The sequence below is a fragment of the Salvelinus namaycush genome, chromosome 15 (assembly GCF_016432855.1).
Source record: "Salvelinus namaycush isolate Seneca chromosome 15, SaNama_1.0, whole genome shotgun sequence".
NCBI lineage: Eukaryota > Metazoa > Chordata > Actinopteri > Salmoniformes > Salmonidae > Salvelinus > Salvelinus namaycush.
The window spans coordinates 20,372,257-20,393,427 of NC_052321.1; the positions used below are offsets into that span (position 1 = coordinate 20,372,257).

At 40.7% G+C, this 21,171-nt stretch overlaps 1 long non-coding RNA gene across 1 annotated transcript; it reads right to left on the reverse strand.

The window, feature by feature from the left end:
* Window positions 1-2,926: 2,926 nt before the first annotated feature.
* Window positions 2,927-20,489, reverse strand: LOC120060284. Its single transcript, XR_005478216.1, has 3 exons — window positions 20,222-20,489; window positions 5,413-5,651; window positions 2,927-3,817 (listed from the first exon to the last, which is right to left on the reverse strand). It is a non-coding gene; the product is annotated as an uncharacterized LOC120060284 (long non-coding RNA).
* Between the last annotated feature and the right edge of the window lie 682 nt (window positions 20,490-21,171).

Sequence of the window (21,171 nt, forward strand, 5' to 3'; positions counted from 1 at the left end):
CCCTGCCGCCCCCATACATGATAAATGTTTCCTTACCTTTGATGAATTCATCAGAATGCAGTCCTAGGAATCCCAGTTCCACAATAAATGCTTGATTTGTTCGTTCATGTCCGTTATTTATGTCAAATTAACTACTTTCGAATTGTTTACCAAATACCCTAACCAAAGTCTCAAAGCGCGACCACTATAACGTGACGAAATGTCCAAACATTCCGTTACAGTCAGTAGAAACATGGCAAACGATGTACTGAATCAATCTTTAGAATGTTGTTAACATACATCTTGAATAACGTTCCAACCGGAGAATTACATCGACTTCAATGGAGAGAAGGAACGCGCCAGTTCAATGCGTGGGCACCTCATGGAAGTGATTACTCATTCCTGTCTCCTTCGAATCCCCTTCAAATTAGAGTCATCAGACTAAGTTATATTGACTGTTGACATCTAGTGGAAGCCGTAGGAAGTGAAAACCCATCCATATCTCTCTTTATATTCAATAAGAGCTTGGTTGAAAATATGGCACCCCCAGAAAAAATCCAAACAGGAAGTGGAACTTCTCAGGTTTTTGCCTGCCATATGAGTTCTGTTAATCTCACAGACTTAATTCAAACAGTTTTATAAACTTTAGAGTGTTTTCTATCCAATACTAATAATAATATGCATATATTAGCAACTGAGACTGAGGAGCTGGCCGTTTACAATGGGCATCTTTCATCCAAGCTACTCAATACTGCCCCTTCAGCCATAAGAAGTTAATACTTATGTAAATGTCATATTTCTGTTTTGTTTTTTTATCAATTAGCAAATATTTCTAAAAACCTGTTTTTGCTTTGTCATTATGGGGTATTGTGTGTAGATTGATGATGACTTTTTTTTAATTATTAGAATAAGGCTGTAACGTAACAAAATATGGAAAAAGTCAAGGGGTCTTAATACTTTCTGAAGGCACTGTATCTACAGTACCAGTCAAAAGTTTGGACACACCGTCTTTTTCTATAGCTTTACTATTTTCTACATTGTAGAATAATAGTGAAGACATCAAAACTATGAAATAACACATGGAATCTTCGTAACCAAAAAGTGTTAAACAAATCAAAATCTATTTTAGATTTTAGATTCTTCAAAGTAGCCACCATTTGCCTTGATGACAGCTTTGCACACTCTTGGCATTCTCTCAGCCAGCTTCATGAGATAGTCACCTGGAATGCATTTCAATTAACAGGTGTGCCTTGTTAAAAGTTCATTTGTGGAATTTAAGGTCTTCATGTGAAATATTTCAATGCATTTGTGGGAAAGTGATTTCATTATATAGCAAACTAAAGCATATTTCCTTTAAATAAAAGTCAACACTATCCATCCCTTGATCACCTTTTCTAGAGAGGAGTCAAGTACATTGGTGGTAAGCTTTCTTTTCAAAGAGCATATCATTCATGAATTACATTTTCCATAGAATGGAATATTCCTTAATTGAAAGTGTAGGCCTGACAAAAGACTAGGGGTTAATGCAGTGCATTGCAGCTTAGAGCACACTTTGCTCTTTTCAAATTTTACCATTGTGCCTGCGACATCAAAAGGGCCTTTGAGCATGTCGCTATGTTCAATGAGCTTTCATCTTCTTACCTCATTACTGGAAATAGTTATTTGATTGAGCCGAGTTTCGTCCAACAATAGGCTAGACAACTTTGACAGTAGCACAATGACTTGGCAACAAAGCTGTTGTCTGAAATCCTCTCGAGATGTTTGGCCCCCATGCTTTAACTCAACCCCCCCCCACACACACACTTTGAATCAGATCCTGCATGTGAATTACAGTAAGATCTCTGAAAGTGAGGATTTGTAACTCCTCAGATCAGACTGTTCACAATCACCTCACATTAAATCCCCACAGGGATCTACTGCATGACATGAGTTGAGCTGATCAGATGGGTCTCTTTAGTTTGTTTCTATTGAGGCCTGGACAGCATGTCCACAAAGAAAGCTTACAAGAAGTGAAACATACTGCTATTCTTTCAACTGTCCATCTTCTTTTTCAACATTTTAGCAAATTGAAAATGGCAGGTAGTAGCTACAATTGCAAAGAATTTCAGGCAATAAAAGGTAGAAAACATATTTCTTAAAAATGTATACTTTAAATTATAGATAGTGTTTTTATTATTTTACATTTCCAATATTCTACATCAGGACCCCAATATTTCTTCAATCAGTTTCAGGAGGAGAGCAAACACAGCTTTGAGTGAGTCCCTGGATTGTGTACACACACACAAACTCAGAGAATTGGGCTCAAAAAGTCAGCTAGATCGTAGAGTTCCAAAGGTACTGCTGGCCTCAGAGGAAACTAGTTTTGACCTCCAGCTCATTCGCTCTCTCTCTCTCTCAACCCCCCCCCCCTACCCTAACTCTCTCTAGCTTCATTTCCTCTCCTGTTGATTTGGAGTGTTTGTTTTTAAACAATTTTATCATCTCAGCTTTACAGGCTCACTGTAATTGCAGGGTAAGAACCGAAAGACCTGCTAACACACAAATAAATATTTGACTGAAACAAAAGCTGTCCGTCTGACCCTGGTCATGTAGATTGTAGAAAAATCCAAATCTAATGAATTGCCCTTATTGTGGAGACTTTCCATTCTGCATTTTTTCTATTCATAGACCAACCAATCAGAACCAGACTTTTGTTCACGTTATCATGCTGTTCATTTATCTCGCTGCCGGAAAGCCGTGTTCAGATAACGTCAACATATCATATGATTGTGTTATCAAAGTTGTGCTACAGAGCGCTCTCAGTCATTTTACAAAGGGACAGACGTTATTGAAAAGAAAAGGGTTAAGTGCCCAGACTGTGTTTATAGAACCTTGAAAACAACTCAAGAACATTTTCAGAACTCAATCTAATCAGAACAACAAAAAAGTATACTTTGTTGACAGAAAAGATGCTTTTATGTATTCATGATTTATTCGTCATCCTCCTGTCATGAAACATTCATGAAACAATCAAATCAACCACTCCATTTTCTGAGAATCAGATTGTCTTCCTGCATAGCACCTTTCTGAATATCTCTCTCTCATTTCCCACTACGCTTCTCAAGTACCGGAGTGTTGAACCCTGTTTGACACCAGGGTCACTGGAATTGCCCCACTTTAGGAAAACCACATTTGGTTTGTTTTAGAAAGGGAGAAATGGAACACCATTCATTTGTTTGCTCTCCCTCTATACTCGAGACCAGAGCGAATGCCAAGGGGGCTCCAATCCTCACATTTAATTTGTTTGTTTCTTTGGAGAGTGGGAAAAGTTGTGGAACACTAGGAGGACATTGGGCTTGGGCTGTGGTGAGTATCTCCAGCCACTGCAGTCAGTGACAAAGCTAAGCTAGCCAGGGAGTAAGTAAGGGGATGGGCTCTCATTTAGCCAGGCATTGCTGCTCTTGTTTGTGGTTGTCCCTGACAGCGTCTGCGACTCCAGTCCAAAGCACCTGTGTTTGCTCACTAGCTTTCCCCCAATCTGCTTGAAAAACACTGCGAGCAAGTCACATGGCCGCAAGATAACCCAGGAACCATGGGAATAAAAAAGCCAGGACTTTTAGAACAGTTAATCATTAATGGTGCCTCTTTTTTGTCCCTATTCAGCGCTGCCTGACACAAGCTTTGATATTTCATAGATGCAGACAGGTCAGAAGCAGACGTAGCCAGGTAGACATGCACTCAGAGAGGAAAGTGCCTTTATGTGTCTGTGGATCTGTGGTGATGCGGGGAGAAGGTCATAGGCAGGACTGCAATGATCCCATTGGTCCCATTCCACACATAAGTCAAAGGCCGTCTCCATCTGTGGAGGATAAAGCCAAAATAACACAAAGAGTTAATCCCAATAAAACACCTTTGCCATTGGATACATCTCTCAGAAAAATGTCTGCAACACTGCTTTCCTCAAATATACAACAGCACAAGACTTCACCCATTATAGCATATCACTGAGCTTTCAATATGTCATATAGTGTCAGAAATGGTGTGGTGATAAGAACGAGAGCTTGACATTTCCCAATAAATTTGTATTTTGATCGAATCTAATCAGGATCACCTCTCTTTTTGTCCAACATGGTCCCTGAAATGATAACCATGAACAGAACAAGTCATTTAAAGTTTGATCCTGTTTTACCCACCCATGGTTCATTAAAGTACCATATTCTTGGTTTGCTCCCTAATTCATGATGTGAATGAGAAGTCCAGGGCTCATTTCATGCCTGCAGAAAGGTGAAGCATGAACTAGCTTTCAGAAAGGCCACATTTATCTTACAGGAGAATTAAGTGTACACAGCCTCATTCTTATAACCCACTAAAAGGGCCAGCGACAGCCCTTATCTCCCATTTTCCTGAACTTGCCGATGGTTTTCTAAAGAGAGTTTGTCACGGTCCACCCACCCCAACCCCCAAATCCAATAATACTGTATGAGAGTTGGAGAGGCTTGTGGAAGCTCAAGGGTGTATGGCTGAAAATATAGTGAAACGTAAGTGAACAAAGTGGCTGCCATATGTAGGGTATTTTGCAAACTACGAGTCAATCATTAACGATTCAGAGATATCTGCTCTCTCCAAGTGAGGAGAAGTGAGAGATAAATGGAGGTTTGTGTTTTAAGGAACAGTGTGAAGATGGAACTAAAAGTGCTTGGCACACAGCAGTAGAGAAACTAGAGATAAAGAGTTTTCATGCCAGAATCTCACTCAGAAAATGTCACCTTCTTTGTTCCATTAACAATTAGGTCAAGTTGATTCATTCAGGTAAGAGTAACAACTGATGTTGTTGCCTTGACTGAAAAGCTTTTACTACATCCCCTCACATCCCAATTTCTCCTTGCCTCAACTCACTTCATCACTGATACAACAACATTCAAAAGCAACTGGTAAACAGCCGCAATAATATTTATCCATTTATTAGCTCTAATGACTTGGACATAATTGCTTCCATCCTTTCAGATCCTCTTATCCATATTGTTTGTCTTATGTTGTTAGCCATTTTCTTTTCAATTTCATACCCTTGAACCATGTGCTTGTTTATAACAGGCATGTCTGAACGTCATGGAGTTGAAATCCTCCCAGTACGTGTGTGTTGTCTTCCATGGCCAGTTTATTTGCTAATCCTGGCTACCCATGATAAGGACAATTGCTGCCCCTCTCTATAACTCACCACCTTTCCTGACCACAATCAGCCACTCTTCTTTGAGTCATCTAAATACATTAGCATTGTAAAAAAAAATAAAGGTCAAAACTAAGGTGGAATAAATTCGTAGCTGCTTCACCCACCAGGAAATAAACTGGGTTAAGCAGAGTCAAAGGATGGCTTAACGACTGTATGGTTCAAACAAAGGTTCCTGTTCCAGAAGGGCAGGTAGGAGATGGATAGCTTGGTAAACATGGCTGACATACCTTGCGGGTGCCATGGGGCGGTCACAGCACAGCCCACGACTGAAGGGACAATGTGTGTGGCAGTCAGATCCATCTGCTTCTTCTGTCCGAACCAGTACTCTCCTCCTATGTATCATTATGGCCTCCTCTACTCGTTATCCCTCCTTACGTTGAGGCCTCCTCTCCTCTCCTCCCTATCCATCCTCTCTCCGAAGGCACCTCTCCGACGGCACAGCCATGGAGCCCTCCCCAGCAGAGACCTGTTAGACAGAGAGAAAGAGAGAAGCTCCATAAACCATTTTCCCTTCTTTATTTGATGTGTGGTTATAGCTCTGCTGTGATCCGTCCTCAGAGACCCAGCATTTCAAAACCACTCAAATAGGCTGGATGTGCCGATAAGCATGGGATGGCGACATTGAATTCCCAAAGCATAACATTTTATCCAGTCACAGTTAAGAACATACAGTATATAGGCTATTGCAAAGAGAAATCTCACATATTATACAAATGAGAACTTGTTCTCAACTGGCCTACCTGGTTAAATAAAGGTGAAATATAATTTTTTTAAATACACATTTGACTTCTTAATGCTGTTTTATACCCATGTCTATCCTAATATTTTGGTAATAACACAACATATACATGCATACAACTTTTAACATTAGCTTTGATATTGTCACAAAAAAACAGGTTGAATAGAGGCAAATTGTTATATTCCCTGTGAGAAAGTCAACTTTGCATTGTGGGAGACAGAGACAGAACTAAAGCAGCTCAGTGTGGGTAGTGGTAGGCAGGTATAGAGAGGAGAATGGGGAACACACAGGAATGTTTAGCCAACTTGCCCGTCACATTCACGTGTGTCAAAGACACCTCCGCATAGTAAGAAAGGTAGTGATGTGAACGACATGGTCAGTGGGCTGCTTGTGCTGAGTACTCAGTGTGTTTAGCGGACCCAATGCAGAGCCACAGTATAAACATATACTCAGAAATACCACAAAACAAGTGCCACACAATAGGCACACTGGCATAAAACAAATATAGAATATTGATCATGATCTAAAATAAAATTGCAGTCATAAAATATGCAAGTTTCCCATTTATATAATATATGGTAATTTGTCTGTATAAATAAATAGAAAAATAAGATCTCTGCAACCGGGGAAAGGAAAAATAACTTGAATACAACAACAAATCTTAGATTAACAACTGTCATCCTTTTAGAAATTGAGGGATGTATGTATGTTGCTCTTTTGTCAATTACTCAGTCAACATCACCTCCATTTTGGGATATCTCAGAATTATGTACCATTTTGGGATATCTCCAAATTATGTACCATTTTGGGATATCTCAGAATTATGTGCCATTTTGGGATATCTCAGAATTATGTGCCATTTTGGGATATTTCCGAATTATATTATGACCCTACATGCTGAGGAAGAAAAATTGCTGATTTTCTCTCTGTTAACACAACTCCAAGACATATTAAATAATTTTTCAATTATGTTCTACTAATTTAATTAATTTGGTCTTAATTTTCTATTTATAGAATTCAAGAAAAACAATACAGTTACATAATTATAGTAAAATGTCATGTAATTGAAATAGTAACTTTATGAAACCCACAGACAAATTGTTGACAAATGGATCAGTATATTGACTTTAATTATTCTCAATATCCTATGAAAAGCTCGTAACTATCTCACAAAAATTCCAGAAATAAATCATTGCATTTATAGAACGCTAAGAAATGCTTTACTTTTCGTTTGACATTCTTCCGTGGGGAATAATGTTCTTGTTCATTTTCTATAGCTCTGGCAAAAGTAAATAGTATGTAGTCCTACAGAAGATGTGTAATATTATCCACACAGTGAAGTAATTTCATTATGAAGGCATTTCATTATGTATCTATTTGCCTCTAAATTGTATAATATACAAGGACAACTTGTAGTTCTCCTAAAAGTTTTAATTGTAGTACATAATTGTACATTTTCCTTATAGGAGCTAGAATCCTTAGTTGCTGCATTCATTTTTGGACTTATACATTAATGATATATACCCATTGATTCTTGAAGAATATAACTTACGAATGCCTCATGAGCTTATTTCAACTGTCATATCCCATCAAAACTCAGCTTCTTCCCAAAACAGAAGCAGGGTGTCCGCTTTGTTATTGTTTCAACAACAGATTCTAGCTTTATAGGTTTGTAAGATGCTTCATAAAAACAAGTAAAAATTGTGTTATATTGTACAAAGTCTTTCAGTTGATCAAATCAACGTATCGTGAGGAGAGCTTAAATTAATGTCTTACTATGTGAGATATGGTTTAGTTAAGAAAATAGAAAAGGGCTATTTATCAATATCTTGTTCTGCAATTTAATTCAACATAATGTTCTAGTGGTTATCAAATTGTGAGTGAACGTTGACATAAAGTACATTGTTGAATCAGCTGTTAATTCAATCCACCACAAGCTGCAATTTAAGAAAAAAAGGCAAATAATGCCCTTGAAAGTATATACTTATTTGAAGAGAACTACATATTTACATTTGATTGCATTTCCCATACAATGGCAAACTAATATTGCCAATAAAACATTTAATATTGCCAATAATGCATTTTTAAATACAATCAATGCAAAGTGCATCACCTCATTCGACTTCCGCAGAAGCTAACATTCTCTGCTCTGGGTGGTCAAAGGAGAAGCCAATGACAATGAATTCTGCCTCTGGCCATCCACTAGGAGCTGCAGGGTCTGATATTTCACGGCTGTGAATATAGCCTCATGGCTTTAGACAACGGCACAGGTGACAAAAGACCACCTTGAACACAGTACATGTCAGAAGGCCTGAAGCATCATAACATAAACTCTGTGCGAGTCCTCCGAGTGCTCTCTGACACACAAGACAACAGCACGGTGAGCTAGAGGTCAACAGTGCTTGGGGTAATTGGAGGAGTGTTGTACATTTCATCTTGTATGACTCACTGGCTCTTTCTCCATGTTTGAATGCTGGGAGATTGTGTGTTGTACGGAACCCAAAACTGATGTTCTCAGAAGTCATAAATTACACGGCCACTGACAACCTTAAGCAGTGTTAAAATGCCTTGAACATAGCTTTATTTCAGGGTCATTGGAGCGTGAAGCTGAGAGGGCTGCCAAGCCCGGCACCACCCACCCCACAGGCTGCTACCGCTCCGCTCACACAGCCCAGTAAGAAACGTATTTCTCCTCCCATACCTGAGCTCTGACATGCTCACCAAGCGTTCAGAGGCACAACAAACTGTCAAGCTGATCACTCTCAACCAAAACAAGCACTTATTGTTCCTTAAAGAAGATTTTCTCTTTGCTAATATCCCAGCTGCATTTGATCTATATTTTATATTTGATCTCTTTTGTAAAATCATTGACATAAAATTGCTCCCTCTTTGGATATTCAGCTCCACTTCCATCGTGTTCCAGAGTTCATTCGGAGCATGTATTAGCACATCTCTTTGAAACATGACCAGCTTGTAATTGCCCATTCTTACACTGGGATAATAAGGCTCACATGCTGTCCTTCTGAATTATAATCCATGCATAAAATGCATAATAGAAATTGACAAGTCAATGACAGGAATTACCTACAAAATGGCAGCAGCCTCACAATGTTCATTGTAACTTTGAATTAACGGCAACATGTTCCACCACCATCCTCTCAGCATCTGGATCTGACCACCCACAGGGCCCTGTGACATTACAGCCTTTAAGGTGGGGGATGGGTGTGTATTTGAGTGTGTGTGTGTATGATATCAGACGTTTTTTATGTAAACGCAAACACAAACTAACAAACTGAAACAAAGACCACAACATGGATCCTGGTCTCAGTCAGGGCGGCTACTTGCTTTATTTGGTTCTAACTTGAGTTGGCATTAGGTGAATGCATCTGATCGCTCTCTCAAGGGCCGTCTGCCGTATTCAGCAGCATAGGAGCCTAAAGGACATCTCTGTCAACGTCTGAGACTGAAAAACAATGTTGAAATGTCTATTTCACTTTGGTGGTTCCTCCCTGTGTCTTAGTTGTGTTTTTGAGCTGCATTTCCTTCATGGTGAGCCCTGCTCCATATGAACTATACATATGCAGTATGAAGGAACTGTGAATGGGTATCATTATCATATTCTGTGCTTGACTTGTGCTGCCTCCTTTCTGGAGAGAAGAGGGGTCAGACATTATTCCTCCACCCTAACCACCTCTCCGCTGTTTACTGAAGAGAAAGGGATTCAAGCCTTAAACGGCAGCACAAGCTAAGGTGATCCTTAGCCACCGAGATGCACAGGCGATAACCCGTTCAATTAGACAGCAACATCATGGCAGGCAGTATGTAGGCAGATAAATGACGATACAGTACGGTGTACAATGGGAATTAAAAGTATAGGGCAGCTGGGCTCTTATCTGGCCAGGGCGAAAAACCCGGCAACAAAGGGAGGCCTAAGACTAAGAGGCTTGATGCATGGGAAAGCCATCCGCCGGCCATTGTGACTGCCCTTCTGCTGAGCAAATAGTCCAAACTGTTCATTCCCCATCTCCCATTCTCTCCGTGGTACATTGTTTGTGTCCTTGCATTTCATTCTGACTGAAGAAGATTGCTCTCAGGGCCAGTGAGCAAACAGTCCAGAAAAGAGTCGGCTATCTCCTGCCGTTCCCAGGAGAACTAGCATTTTTATTTCAGCTCCAAGCTGTCAAAGGATTGGAGAGTTTATGTCAGGATCCTGAATTAATTAGTTTTAAGCTGCGGGGGAGGGCGGGGCGACCACTGCGTTTTATCACCAAATGTTCAGTCAAATGTTTCCTAGCAATTATGCACCCCCGCTCGCTACGTATAGGCTTTCAGTCGCCAGACATTTGGTATTGGATACATACAGGATGGATTTCGGAAACACAAATTATGTGTTTAGTTGTTGTAATGGCAGTACAATGGTATGAATAGTGATGGACCAACTTCTGTCCAGGATTTGGTGGTATGGGGGTGATTTGAAAAGTTTCTTGTTTATTTTTTTCTATGATGATGATGATGATAGGTACATGACTCAGGCTTGGCAGAAAATTGACAGAGCTTGCAGATGCCGCAATAAAACATATCTGGTCAGACATTTGGTGGAATGGGATATAGAGTCTGGAACCTCCGTCAGAACAGCCAAAGTGACCTTAGAACCTTCTGTCACCCACAAAATCATCCCAAATCACTGCTTACTTAGCAACTATATATGAAACATTTTGGATCTGTGACACTGCTATATCTGTTTGCTAACTACGCTTGGTTTCTAATGCCAGAGACAACAAACCAGACAACTGTTCCTATTCAGTCCTACTTAACTCCTCCACCATCAGAAATGTCTTGTTTTACGGTGCAAACGCCATACGACGCCACCCTGACTATGACAGTAGAATTGTATGTGTTGATCTTGTAGTTTGTCTAATCATGAAAACCAAAACACACCGTTATTCAAACCTCTGTGAGAGGCTGGTGTGCATTTCCATCCTCAACTCATTAGCACTGTCCCACACGATGCTGTAGCATTTGTATGGATTAGTCCTTTACAAACTACCTTTCATAAACACATCACTGACAATCATCAATCTGCCCAGTGGTCTACATCAGCTTACTGACTCAGTGTTCATTTTAAGTATGACCCCACCTGAAATTTGCATCATTATAGTAATGCAACAGTCTCTGAAACCTCAGACAATCCCAAACACACCGCTACTGTAACCGGAAACAATATTTTTCAGAAAAAATGTCAATGGTGTGTTACACCAATACATTGAAGAAACCAGAAATAAAAAATGTTATGTGTCTTTGGTATAAACAGTTGAATACTTGCCGCTATAGCACATAGGAAAAGAAATTTATCCGATCATGACACATACATCTGGATGGGTGACTTCTTCATCAGACAGGATATTAAACCCCACTCCAGACTATTTCACAGACAGCGGTGAACAGGCGATGGGTTAAATCGTGTGTATCAGGGGAATACTCTGTTAGAGGAAACGTACAGATCTTGTCTTTAATGGTAATCTGCTCAACTGCTCTATAGCCACCAACCAGCTTTCCAGGACCCTTCAGTTGAGCATCAGCCTGTACATGATAAACGACACAGCCATTTATATGGGATTCAATTGGGGATTCATTTAACTCAAGTCATGGTATGAGAATTCATTAAATGGCTGACAGTGCTGCTACACATGGAGGGAATTTAATTTGAATCCTTGGAGGATACCTCTATGGGCCGTGGGAGGTCATGTTAAAGTGGGTGGTTATTGTTCTACGCTTAGTTTTCAATTGACACTTATCTTTACACACTTTGACATGTTATTGGTGTCAATTGGTTGTTATTAAATTGAGTTGAAATATTATTAGATGAGGGCTTCCCTGGACAAGACTGAGAGGGGTGGGTTGCTTTAAAGGGTTGAAATAGCCTATGGATGGTAAACAATGCACAGATCAGGAGCAGTCCTCTGTACTGTTATACCATGAAGGAGAACAAATACAGGATTTAACAATGATTTTTTTTCTCACTCGTAAGGTATTAAAATGAGCACATTATTTGAATGTCATTGATTCTCATGAATGTTGAAATGGCATATATGTCAGCCTCCCTGACAAGCTGAGGCAGTGTAAAGTAAAGGTATTCAATTCAACTTGGAAGCAGATTACAGAATTCACCCCTGCAGAACACTTTTTCCCCGCGTTCAATAAATTGGACAAGTCCCATTGTAAGATAGCCTATCACACTGAACATGTCTGCATAGGGAACTTATACAGAAGAAAATATTACGTAGTTTGTTATTCAGAGTAGAGCGTTGGGGGGGCACACGGGCTTGTTTGCCTTTGCTGGAAGAGGAGATTGCTTTGGGGTTTAAATGAATCGCTGGCGCACTGCGTTTATAGGTTTCATTAACTTTTAATGAGTTGTATGTCCTTCGCTTTGACTGGCCTGTGGGCTCAGGCCTCAGCTCCCTAGGATTGGAGGTGGGTGAGGAGAGAGCTTAGCAGCCATTCCTGTGAATGTCTGCACTGGATGGACACAGGAAAAGGAAATACAAGTCCTGAGTCCAAGGCAGAGAAACCTTCAGCTAGATATCCATCAGTTATGCCAGTCTGAATTTAAAACCCCACTCTAAGGTTTTCAGGCTTCAGGGGGAATAAAGGAATCATGTCGGATCAATCAATGATAACTGAGAAGAAATCTCTTTACCACAGCTGAATGAAATAATGTGTTATGGTGGCTTTCCAACATGGTTCCCTCTCAAACACTTGCATCAATCCCATAGAGAAATGTGACTGCCAAATTCTATATACACGTTACAGAAAAAGGCTATAGAAGCACTTAAACAACACAACACACATGCATAACTTCTCCATTTCAATCCCGGTAATACCTAGATTAATATTTTGGACTTCTCTAATCTTGATTTAATACAGTGTCTTGCTGCATGGTTGAACACATGTATTATCTTGCCGTGGGCTTCCTGAGCTTCATGTATCTCTTTGAGAAGCTAATCTTCCATCCTAGCATGCCTGAGCCTCTCTTCACTGTTCTCTCCTCCAGAGACAAAGGCCTTGCCTGTCCTCCCCATTTCATGTTCTTCTGCTTTATTCAATAAGAATCAACACCACTTGTACATTTTTGTTCTTATTTCTCACTTAATCCTGTTTATCCACAAGGCTGTGCATTCTGTATTGCTGATTACTTCGTATCCACATCACTGCGTATATTTTCAGATGACTCTTTGGTAAATGTAGGTTAATATCTCTCCTCACCATGACGACCTACAATGCGTACTGTAGGACAAGCACCAACAATCCATCCACTCTGAGTGATACAAAAGCAGCAGGGGACTAAGAATAGGTTGTCTGAATAGGTTGTCTTCAGGTCAGTGGTTGTCCCGTCAGCTGCTGGGCATTGTTGACTGGCCTCTCTGTGATGCCAGCACAGCCCTGTGTGTGTGTGTGTGTGTGGGGGGGGGGGGGGGGGGGGGGGGGGGGGATGTGGATGTGTGGACCACAAGGCCATGCGGCCTGGCTCAGGGTGAGTGGAATCCCTGGTCTGAAATGTCACACTGCCGTGTTAGAGAGGTGCAGACACATCACAGTCACCCTGTCCCCCTCCTCCTTTTCCTATCGTGACAGGTATTTATACTGACCCTCTGACCACTACCTGCTCTGCTCTGCTCTGCTTGGTCAAATCCGAAATGATGTCTGGAATGTATCTTCTGAGAATATCAATAAATAAGAAGCCAGCTGTAATGTATAGTGCTACCTATACTTCAAATAGGAGTTGTTTTCTCAAAACTGTTTCTATATATTTTTCTTCCGATATGTCTGTTCATATGTCAGACATTCTCTTGTGTATGGGAAAGAGGTGTGTAGAGTTAAGAGGTGTGTCTGGGAGGAAGGTGTGTATAGGAGAGACGTGTGCAGCCTATAGAGACAGAGGTATAGGAGAGACGTGTGCAGCCTATAGAGACAGAGGTATAGGAGAGACCTGTGCAGCCTATAGAGACAGAGGTATAGGAGAGACGTGTGCAGCCTATAGAGACAGAGGTATAGGAGAGACGTGTGCAGCCTGTAGAGACAGAGGTATAGGAGAGACGTGTGCAGCCTATAGAGACAGAGGTATAGGAGAGACGTGTGCAGCCTATAGAGACAGAGGTATAGGAGAGACGTGTGCAGCCTATAGAGACAGAGGTATAGGAGAGACGTGTGCAGCCTATAGAGACAGAGGTATAGGAGAGACGTGTGCAGCCTATAGAGACAGAGGTATAGGAGAGACGTGTGCAGCCTATAGAGACAGAGGTATAGGAGAGACGTGTGCAGCCTATAGAGACAGAGGTATAGGAGAGACGTGGCTGGGCCTGGCTACTGCGGAGCCAGGCCCAGCCAATCAGAATTAGTTTTAACCCAACAAAAGGGCTTTATTACAAACAGAAATGCTCCTCAGTTTTATCAGCTGTCGGGTGGCTGGTCTCAGACAACCCCGCAGGTTAAGAAGCTGGATGTGGAGGTCCTGGGCTGGCTTGGTTACAAGTGGTCTGCGGTTGTGAGGCCGGTTGGACGTACTGCCAAATTCTCTAAAACGACATTGGAGGCCGCTTAAGGTAGAGAAATTGACATTCAATTCTCTGGCAACAACTCTGGTTTCAAGTTTCAAGAGAGTTTCAAGTTCCTTGGTGTCCACATCACCAACGATCTGTCATGGTCCAAACACACTAAGACATTCGGGAAGAGGGCACAACAAAACATTTTCCCCCTCAGGAAACTGAAAAGATTTGGCATGGGTCCCCAGATCCTCAAAAAGTTCTACAGCTGCACCATCGAGCGCATCCTGACAGGTTGCATCTCAGCCTGTTATGGCAACTGCTCGGCATCTGACCGTAAGGCGCTACAGTGGGTAGTGCGTACGGCCCAGTACATCACTGGGGCCAAGCTTCCTGCAATCCAGGACCTGTATAATAGGCGGTCAGAGGAAAACCCATAAGATTGTCAGAGACTCCAGTCACCCAAGTCATAGACTGTTTTTTCTGCTACCGCACAGCAAGTGGTACCGGAGTGCCAAGTCTAGGACCAAAATGCTCCTTAACAGCTTCTACCCCCAAGCCATAAGACTGCTGAACAATTAATCAAATGGCCACCGGACTATTACATTGAACACCCCCCCCCCCCCCCCCCCCCCCCCCATTTGTTTTGTACACTGCTGCTACTCGCTGTTTATTATCTATGCATAGTCACTTCACCCCTACCTACATGTACAAATGACCTCTAACCTGTTATTGTGTTACTTTTTTGATTTGATTTGGTGGACATTCCTGCAGTCAGCATGCCAATTGCACGCTCCCTCAAAACTTGAGACATCTGTGGCATCGTGTTGTGTGACAAACCTATTCATTTTAGTGTATTTTTATTGTCCCCAGCACAAGGTTCACCTGTGTAATGACCATGCTGTTTAATCAGCTTCTTGATATGCCACACCTGTCAGGTGTGGACCCTGAGGAAGGTGAGGTCATTCTGGTCATTATTTTGGCAAAGGAGAAATGCTCACCTACAGGGATGTAAACAAAAAATAAGCTTTTTGTGCATATGGAACATTTCTGGGATCTTTTATTTCAGCTTATAAAACATGGAACCAATACTTTTTTTCAGTATTTAATTAAAATTAATAATTGTGAAATTCATTGAAAATATTGGTAAAAATGATTTGAATAGGCACATCAAAGAATATAGACAGATGCCCAATGAACCTGTGAATTTGTAAGGGAAAACCTGGCCATGCATTCAAATTTATAAAAGGTAGCCTACTGTATATAAGGTATCCTTTTCCGTTTTTTACTTTGCATATCATACCAAATTAGAAATATTGTAAGAAAAAGTGCAAGTTCTTTTTAACTTGATATATTTTCACTTATATATTAAAATGAAAAGAAAAACAAAAATTGTTGTCTGACACCTAGTTTTGCCCCATATATTGAAATGGCCAAATTATGCTACTCAAAATTCTTATCAGTAAGAATCAGTAAATCAATTAGTTTTGTTATCTGTAGTTCTCAAAAAATCTATTATCTACCTTAATCAATATTGAATGCTTATTTTTCGTATGTGCCTCTTGGTCTTATAAAATATTTGTTACACTGAACAAAAATATAAACACAACATCCAACAATTTCAAAGATATTACTGAGTTACAGTTTATATCAGGAAATCAGTCAATTGAAATAAGTAAATGAGGTCCTAATCTATGGATTTCACATGACTGGGCAGGGGTGCAGCCATGGGTGGGCCTTGGAGGGCATAGGCCCACCCACTTGGCAGCCAGACCCACCCACTGGGGAGCCAGGCCCAGCCAATCATAATGAGTTTTTCCCCATGAAAGGGCTTTATTACTCAGCGCCCCACCCCTCCCTCAGACGATCACACAGGTGATAAAGCCGGATGTGGACGTCCTGGGCTGGCATGGTTACACGTCGTCTGCTTTTATGAGGCCAGTTGTACGTACTGCTAAGTTCTTTAAAACAACGTTTGATGCAGCTTCTGGTACATTAATTAACATTAAATTATCTGGCAACAGCTCTGGTGGACATTCCTGCAGTCAGCATGCCAATTGCACACTCCCTCAAAACTTGAGACATCTGTGGCATTGTGTTGTGTGACAAACCTGCACGTTTTAAAGTGGCCTTTTATTGTTCCCAGCACAAGGTGCACGTGTAGAATGATCATGCTGTTTAATCAGCTTCTTGATATGCCACACCTGTCAGGTGGATGGATTATCTTGGCAAAGGAGAAACGCTCACTAGCAGGGATGTAAACAAATTTGTGGACACATTTTTTGAGAAATAAGCTTGAGACATCTATGGCAGACCAAAATCCCACTAATTTACCATGCCTGCATTTATATACCAACCTTTTCATATATCTGAAAGGGGTTGGGGGTAAAAAACATGGAAAATAAAAGCCACCTAAAGACCTACTCACGATTCCTGCAATTTCACAAACCCTGTAACCAAAATACAGGTATTGGGTCTGTGTGAATGATTCTCTGATTTTTTTGCAGGTAAATTCATTACACTTCCATTGTTTAACACCTCCCTAATTTGAACTGCAAACCGCCCCCATGGTTTAAAGGCCCAGTGCAGTCAAAAACGTGATTTGACAGTGTTTTATATATATTTCCACACAATGAGATTGGAATAATACTGTGATATTGTGAAAATAATGATAATCCCCTTTTAGTGTTGGAGCTGTTGGAGAAGACCGCCTGAAATCTTTGCCTGTTTTGGTGGGATGGAGTTTTGACCTGCCTGGTGACATCACCAGGTGATAAATTAGTTAATAGACCAATAAGAAAGAGAGTTCCAAACGTCTCTGCTAATAACAGCTAGCTCCCCACTCGGATCACTTCCAGACAGTCTTAGCAAAATCCTTGGTTTAGAAATTGTTCTTTGCTAACAACCTATTGTTGTTTCTTTTTGACTATTTTAAATGAAAACAATCACAGTAAGGTACTTTGTTACCCTGAAATTATTTAATAATGAGATAAAACGGCTGCATTGGACCTTAACAACACCCCCACCTCTCCCAATTTACCAGTTAGCCACTGATATTTATAAAAGGGGTATACCTGCGAATAAGGGGTAAATAAGGGGCTGTTTGAGAGGGGGTCATATAAACATTGCCTCATATTTGATCACCAATTTAATTTGATCATCCATTTCAAAGGCGTAATCATATCAATAGTCTACATGGATAATAATAATAACAACAATAATAATAGTAATAATAATAATCATCATCATCATCATCATAAACATAATAAAAAACAAAAATATGATTATTTACTCCCAGTGGAAAAATAGGTTTGCCGCCAGTAGCAGACAACCTATGTTGCCTTTTTTTTGTATGAATCTATTTAGCTAAATTAATTGCAGGCCTATATAAATGTATAGGCCTAGATGTAATGTATCCTAAGCGTATACACTTATTTGAATAGCATTGAAAAGTATTCATGCAAAGTGTCAACTTGCCTAATTGAGAAAATGGCCACTAATGTCAATGATAATTGAAGCGAGATGGGTGGACACGATGAGCGTAAATCATGAGAGGAACTGACTGCTGAGAAACCATGGGTGGCTTTGAGTTTTGACTTTGTTGTCCTTTAATATACTGTGGGATAGCAGTTTCCCTTGCTAAGATATGGGATTAGGAGTATTTCGCGTGAAAGAGGAGTTAAGTCGGGGTATGTGGACGGTCCCACCCCTGCAATAGGCTGAAACAGAATTACAGCTTGTTAGACCGGTGTCCCGATATCACCCGGGAGACCGTTCTACTTGGGTGTTCCAGGCCCTGGTGGGTGAATGTGAGCTTAGGCTACTAGTGCTTTCAAATGGAATATAGGGCCAGAGTTGGAAACCCATCAAAACACAGGTGTTAATGTAGGCCTATATGCCTATGAGACTATGTGTATTTACTGCTAGAAATTTAATTTATTTATTCAACTGATGCAATTCTGATTCCAGTAAGAACTTGAACTATGGCAATTTAGATGATCAAAAACAATACCCCTGGAAAACAATATATGTTTTAAAAATAAAAACCTATTTCCAACCTGTTTCAAACCTGGACATTTGTTTTGATGCTTGTAGGCCTAATATCGATTTATCCCAGTGTTATGAGAAACCTTATCCCAGTTTTGTTCCAAAGCTCGTGCAATAGAAAAGCAAACATAAGGACAGATAAGCTTTCAGCAAATCCAGCCTCAGACTCTAGAGGGGAGCATGAATGGACAAAACCTGTCGTGATCACTGCAGGAGGAATTTCATCCAAGTTTGACCACAACTTGTTCCAAGAATTCCAGACTAGGTTTCAGTCTGGAGAAGTGCCATTGGTTCCTAATCTAGAAATATGCAAATAGGAAGACCGGTAAGAACTGTAATTAAATTGGGTTACCAATTTAAGCTGTACCATCGCTCATCTTGTTGCTATAACAACCGTGAAGAGGTTGCTACTGATGGTGCGCCCATGACCTTAGCAGAGGCATCTCTCTCTGCTGACATTTGAAACCCTTTTTGGTGTGTGTGTTTGTGTGGACGCGTGCGTGCGTCTACCTGGCCAGGGCATCTGCACATTATCTCTATTGCCCATTTTCCTATTTGAGCGAAAACAAATTTTCAGAGGTAGGCCTTTATAAATGGTCCTACACAATAATGAAGGTTCCGCCATGTCATGTATCTCAGGTAACTAAATTGTATTATGTAGGCCTAGGAGACTGGTGTCAGCGGCGTAAACGCTCGTGTACGTTTGGTAAAATGGTTCTCCAGTGTAGATTGAGGCCGGTTACCTTTGAACCAGGGTTCCAAAAGGCCATTCCCATTTCACTCCACTCTGGAGGAGGCTTGACTGGGGTTATCCCCTCCATCAAAGGAAGAGTTTCGGCATACGCTCATTTAATAATGGGTAATAGGTATTTTCGAGGGCTCTTGCTCCTTGTGAGAGCGAGATTGGAGGGGAATTAATTATTGAAAAACTGTCCCCAGTGTTTTTAGGGCGCATTATGCGGTTTTATCTCAACATTACAACTTTTATTACTACTATTTTCTAAACACAATGGTATATTTTTTTATACAGTAAGATTATTAAGCAGAAATAAATGAAGCCTTGTTTTCTTCTTCTTATTATTATTATTATTAGCCATAGATTATCATTAGAAGTCCTTAACCAATTGTAAATGGATACCAATGAGATGGTGAAAAGAATGAGGATAATTTATGATAGCTAATTAATGGAATAAAAAAATTGTGACATTTAGAATTCCACATAGGCCTATTGATTAAAGTGTTTGATATATTCTCAAGCAGCGTGTGTAAAATTATTGATTTATGAAAACCGGAGGCACACAGCAGAACCCTCAAAACGGATAGGCTATAAACCAACCGAACGCTAACATTTCAATGTTGTAGCCGCAGGGTTTGATGGTGTAAAACTGAGTTCCATACGCAATGGAGCAAGTGCTCCTCTGATGACATCAATGATATCTATCAGCTGTAATAGCTCTCTGACACGCCATTTAAAGACACTGAGGCCACCTCTATCACAGAACTTGCAAATCACCTCAGCCTTTTTGAAGATTTGAACTCCGTTGTCATAGAATCCAATCCCGCTTGCTCGAGGACCTTTCTCGTGAGCCCAGGATTTGAGCCAACGCTCAATTCTCATCTTGCCTATCCCAAATAAATAACTCATATCACAAAACGATTGAATTGAAATAAATGTAGGAAATATAGAATCAAATCAAATGTCCATACCTGTGCAATACAGTCGATGCTTATTGGCAAGCTACCGGAGCCCATTGTGGAACCTCGCCTTCAGCTACTGCAAAGGGCTGGAGACATCACGGCATTTATTTGAGCTCAAACTCTGCCACTGTTGACTTTAGCACAAAGCAAAGATTTCAGTGCCCCGCTAGTTTAAAAAAAAAAGTATTATTTTACCAAGATATCGATCAGTGTGCTGTAAAAAAAAAAAAACAGCTTAGCATTATGTCTAAAAACAAGAGAACAAAATGTAATGTCTGTGTAAATTTACTGAGCGGTGACGTCCTATTCAAAGTTTACACTCCTGCAATTTGGTTGTGCATGTACACTTCCTATATTGTGGGCATAGCCTCGACTCCATTGTTTACTGCCTTTGTTTATTCGCAGATCACTGGTGTTTAAAGTACGATTTGTGAGAGGGACTGGAGAATAAATGCACCCTTTACGTGTTCAGAAGGTGAACCGGTGTCCTATCTGGCAGGGAGACAAACTTCTTCTCTGCCCTTGGATTTCCAAGCACATCGGCAGGGGCTTGGTATCCCCCGGTCTGTGGAGTGAAAGATTGGGCGTCTTGCCGTGTTGGGAATGTGAGAATTTTGATTCATTTCGAATACAACTATATCTTATCTTTAGGCCCATTGAGAAGGGATCTCCAAGTAGTTTAAAAGAATCCCCAGACAATGGCTTAGTGATACAGAACAAAGCAGGCAGAGCATCACATTCTGTAGACACTGTTCTCAATCAGCACCCTTTCCCACAACTATTCTCTGACGCTACGGGATAGTTTTATGTAATAATGAAACAAATTTCTTTGAAAGATCTCAACTTTAGTGTGTCTTCCATTAGGGGGGCCTCACACTATGTGTGTGTGTGTGTGTGTGTGTGTGTGTGTGTGTGTGTGTGTGTGTGTGTGTTAAAGAGGCAGAGAGATACTGTATTTA